Here is a 5,861-nt window from a genome sequence, read left to right as displayed (position 1 = left end):
ATAAAATACGTTTTGTTGCGCAGTTTTAATTAGTTATATTATAAAATACGTTTTGTAACACTGTTTTAATTAGTTAAGTTATAAAATACGTTTTGTAACGCTGTTTTAATTCCTTATGAGTTAAAATACGTTTTGTAATACAGTTTTAGTTAGTTATGATATAAAATACGTTTTGTTACGCAGTTTAAATTTTGCTACAATAAAAAATACGTTTTGTAAAACTGTTTTTATTAATTTTGATATAGAAAACGTTTTTAAAATATTAAAACAAAACTTGAAATCATGTTAGTTTGCTATGTGATCTTCCGAGAACTGGCCCATTTTCAGTCTGTGCCCCTACTGAAGTTATATAAAACAGTTTTAATTCGTTATGATATAGAATACGTTTTGTAACATGGAAATTAAACTAATGCTTACGGATATCAACTAATACAGCCATCTAATATAATTAACCCCCAAAATGAAATCGAATATCAAAGGGTGCATGGGATGTAGGTCACAAGTCAGTTTTCAAGGTGTGTTGAATGGTTCTAGGTCACACGACACCGTTAAGCCTCATTGAAAAGAGAAAAAAATATGAATAAGATTATGGTGGATTAGGGTTTTCGTCAAAACAGATGTTAACCAGTTCTTTTTACAGGGTGATGGGTGGGCGAAAACGATTAGACTTGCCGTAGCATGCACCAATTTGTCTTGGTGGGTTGAACAATTGGTATTGTAAGAAAACCATATATTAGTCGATATAAATCCTTTTTGTCATCAACAGCAACTTCACTAATCCTAGAGATTACCTTGACATTTTTAGTGCTTGTCTTTTTGAATAAAAAGCAGTATATAGGAAACAGGGGATTTTAAACATTAAGTGAATTTCGGATTAGATGCATTTATAAGTTTATCCTTTTTATATACTGGAAGTTTAATGCAAAGTGTCAACTTTTTTTTAAAAAAAAAGAACATACATCCTGTGAACTCTTTTATGAGACAATGTTTCTAGAATTACTTCCTGCATTTTTTTACAAATATTTGATTTTAATACTTTCCATTTTCATTGATGAATCGTTAACATTTTGATCTTATCTAGGCGTATTTTCAAGCCAGGCTTTTTTCAATCAGTATTTCATTTACGTAGATAAGAAACTGATTATATTTTACTTTCGGTAATTTGTTCCATTGTTGAGAGAGTAAATGAATTATAAAAAAGTTTTTAGTTCTTTAATGAAATTATGGCGAATTGTTATTCCTTCTAAATAAGATTGTAGATGTTATATCTGATGGGATGGAGGTCAGATTGTTAAGCGTTTTGTAATTAAACCAGTTTGTTTATCATTATGTACCTGGGGACGACGGGGGAAACACGTTGAAACGTTGCATAAAACTTTAAACCAGTGATTGTTGTTCCATAAAGATGTGTCTATATATTGATACTGTTTGTCCCAGGACAGAAACCTGCTGAACACCAGATGAGACCATGTTGGATTCCGGGGAGACTCTTAGATTATTCTGAAACGATTCCTACAGATCCCCTCTGATCCCAACGACCCCAAGTACATGACAGAGTTCAGAATGCCAAACTCTCTAAAATTCTTTTCTGATGTCGCAGAATACTGCCTAGTATATCGTTGCTGATCAACGGTCTGGCCGAAAAAGTGTTCAAGATCTTCTATTTGATCTTGTAGATGCGTTTGTGAAGTATTACTATGAACTATATGAAAATATTTTGTAAAAGTGTTAATATGACGGTGTTTTTTTCTATGGCCTTATTACTTCGAATGTTAAGTTCTCATTCTTTAATATATTAAAATCACTTCTATGTTGATAAAATGTTAAATTTAGTAAGAGAAAAATTCAAGTACCTGATAACAATGCAATAGACAGCCAGTTTAGTAATTGACATTGAACAATAGCCTATTTCTATTTCCAATTCTATTACAAGTTTTGTCACCCCAATAAACCACCTACAAGTATTTAATGAAATTATGACAAATCTCGAGAAAATCAATCTTCTCGTCACACCTTTCAAAATTTTAACAAAACAGTCCTTCATGAAATTATCATTTTCACACAAACCACTCGGACTAATTAAAAGATTTACGATTTAAAGTGTTAAAATGGAATTAAGTTCTTTAATGAAGCGAGTTATTGACTCGAATATAGAGTGCTTGTTAATTCTAGGTCATGACATAGGTGGACGCCAAGATGACGTTTTGAATCCCATTTTCTTCATTATAAGTATTAAGGAATATGCAAAATAACAGTTTTGCGCCCTAGAGTCACATATTACAATATTTTTGTGAAGTAGATTATTGATGGATACATGTATTTTTTAAAATTTCGCGTGTAAGAAAATCGTAATACGATAAACCTAATAATGAAATGAAAAAGGAAAGTTAATATAAAGATCAAGTGAAATATTTTATTCAATTTTTTGTCAAAAGCCGACGATTGGAACATGACTATATGTATACTCTTACTTAAATTTTTAATAACATTTTCTTTATTGGAAAACTTTTATTAATCTTGTAAAAGAAATCGGCGATGATGAAGGTACAGAGATTACAAGGTTTTCAGTGAAAAGAAGAGATGTTAAGAAAGAGGTTATCAGTGCACCTATTCAAGTCGTAGACCACCACTATTTACAGCTAAGTACCTCAGATTCCAATGAAGCAAGACATCCGGATTACTCGCTTGATTGAAAACTTTCATTATTAATATATGTAATAAAACTAGACTGCTCTACATTAAAGGGAAATTCTCTTCTAATGATTGTGTTTCTCGGAAACTATAAGATACTAGAGTATCGTGCAAATTTGCATCAAATAAAATGTCGATTATCTTGTCTCAACAAGTATCTATAAACAAAATTCAAAGCGTCTCTATTGTGGCTGCAAAATATGTACATTTAAAAGTGCATTAAATATAACAATACGTGTCGTGTTAAGAAGATGGTTTTAGGTTGTACATTGAAGTTCTTGGTGCGCTGGACTCAAATGTACATTTTCACAGGTAATGCGTAGATAATGATGGTAACAACTTTATGCAGTATTCATAATATTTTCTTCAATGGACATCCTTTCCCATCATTATTCAAATCAACATCTGATTATACTTCAAAAGTACACTCAATTCAAAATTTATTCAACTCTCATGCATTTTAATTTTGATTTTTGACGGTAGGCCTACATAATTGAAATTTGACTGGGTTGCTATTCAATGGAGAATAATTCTTTCACAGGTGCAGGGACCTACTTGAATGTGTCAGCGATTAAAGGTTTATGGTGTCTAGATTTATTGAAATTGGACATAAATTAAAAAAGAGGCGATGATACATTAAAGATTAAAGATAAAGTATTGATTTGACTCGAGTAACATATTAACAGCAATATTTATTATGCGAGTTCAATATGTTTATTTATCAAGCATTGTGTGTAAAAAGAATATATAATTAAGGATGATAAAATGTTACAAAGTTGAAATGAAATTATACACAAATCCTAATAATTGATGCTTAGATAGGAATATAAAATCTTGTAGAACTACCTATTAATTATGATTATACAGCAAAATTACCATCAGGAAGTAACCCGCGATTGTTTAAATTTGGGAACATGTCTCTTTAATGCATGTCGTCAGATCATGGTACGAGTGCAATAAACCACTCTGATATCTAAAATTCTAAAATGATAATTTTAACAAAATCTAATTATTTAAACTGTATATATTGCTAAAAGAATTTTAAAACCTTATTTTTGTTCATAAAAAAGTGAGTTTTCGGAGAATAGAGACCATTTTTCATGAAGAAAATTGAATAATGATGTAAAAAATATAGAACGAAATAAATTTATTCTGGTTGTTACAAAGCTGAATAATGATTAACCCCGATTAGAGTTCTCTATAAAAACCAAATCTAAAATACAATTGATGGGGTATTGACAATTTTTATAGACGTGACACGGGGTCAACTATAAAATGCTTCATCGAATCGGATTATTTACCATAAAATTGTGTTTTGTGTCTAGCTTTAGTTTATTTACTCCCCAATATTCAACTATTATGTATCGTGAGAAAGATACTAACACTGGCAAATAAATCGCTCTATTAAACACTATTAGGTTTTTTTTCTTTCAAGACGAAACTGTGGTCTTACTTTATTGTATAACTGTTTTATAGTTTTAAACATTTGAAATTTTTAAACGAAGCACAACGTAATAATGCAGTCTAATAAGTCTTCATCCAATGCGTTGAAATAATTTAGTTTAACATCATTTTGAGGTGCTTTTCTAGTGATTTCTATTTTGCAAGTACTATTCTTTTTGACGATTTATTTGAATATTAACTGTTCTGCGTTAAGATATCAGCAAACTGGAAAAGAATGTCAACTTGTCACTAGTGTTGAAACGTCTGGTGAATCTGACTAACCGAGGGTCTTTTTTTTTTAGCTATATTTGATTTTCCCTTATGGCCGCTTTTTTAAACTGTGATTCTGAGTTATTTATACGATCGATCAGGAACAGAATGAAAAATCTTTATTCCGTTAATTGCAAAAAAAAAATCCTTATTCGCGTTTATTTGTTAAAAAAAAAATCCTTTGCGCGTTTTTATTCTCTATCTTTTAGAATTTCTACAATATTAAGGAATATAAACTATGTTAAGAGATGAGTGAACTAAATAAATAATTTTCATGTTGGCTTAAAAACTCTCAAGGTTTTCGTTTCTGAAATGGGCGGCATCAAATCAAATCAATTTACTGTAGTTCAATGTCTGCATGTCGTATATTATTACTTGTTGAGTATTGAAGCAAGATAAATGAACAACAATATTTATAACCTTGAAATACTGTCGGCAAAGGAAACACCAGGTGCCTCGTGTGTGGTGGATAATTAAATTCAAATCTTCGACTAAAGTTTATGATATTTGTAATTGGCTCACTGCTTGTCGGCGTTTTAATCCAGTCTATCTATTGTATGGGATATGTTGATGTTGAATAAATGGGTTGTAGACGGGATTAAACCAGGAAATCTTCCATATTGTAGTCAGATCAAAAGTAAGTCTGGTTTATGCAGTATCAAGAATTATATATCACTAAAGATGTCTGCATTATGAATAATGATAAAGAAATTAAGAATGTAGAGCGAGATAATACAGAGCTAATTAATTCGTCCAGGCTTATATGTAGACATTGCCAATACAATCTCATTAAGTTACCCTTTTCATTATGAATTACATTATGAATTGTTTTTATCTCAAGATATATCTAATGTTTATATACTAAATATGTTTTAATCAGTAAGTGTCACATAGACCAACCTTGGCTGAGAATCTTATTGTTATATCTATATATGTTTTATATTTATGTATCTGATTTGTGACACTATTAATAAACTAAATTATTATTACTATTATCATTCAAACGTAAACGCTAGATAGATATTCTGCAGACCGTTATTTTTATTTGCTTAATCAGATTATGACGTTATTACTTGATAATAGACGATGCACTTTGCAAAGCTTATATCAGCTTCTGATACTATTGTTATGACATGCAATACATCATATCTAATTCCATTGATTCCAAATGTATTGGAATTTTGATTCTAAAGCAGTGACAGACAATTTACCATTCCAATCCGGCAAATATATTATGAGCACATCCGGGATTCCAAACAAATGCACCTGCATTCCACTTTACTTAAGATATTTTGAATTATACTAAAGGCAAAGCTATTTCAATTACCTTTTGTTCCACCTCAAAATCAAGTAGACTGTTCGTGATACTGTTTGGAATTGTTCCCGGACGTGCGCGAATATATTTGCGGGACTATACGTCTTTACAGTTAAACTGACAAATCAGCATACGTTATAAT

The sequence above is a fragment of the Lottia gigantea genome (assembly GCF_000327385.1).
Source record: "Lottia gigantea unplaced genomic scaffold LOTGIsca_13, whole genome shotgun sequence".
NCBI lineage: Eukaryota > Metazoa > Mollusca > Gastropoda > Lottiidae > Lottia > Lottia gigantea.
The sequence above is the reverse complement of the archived record's forward strand: the minus strand, read 5'-3'. Positions refer to the sequence as shown.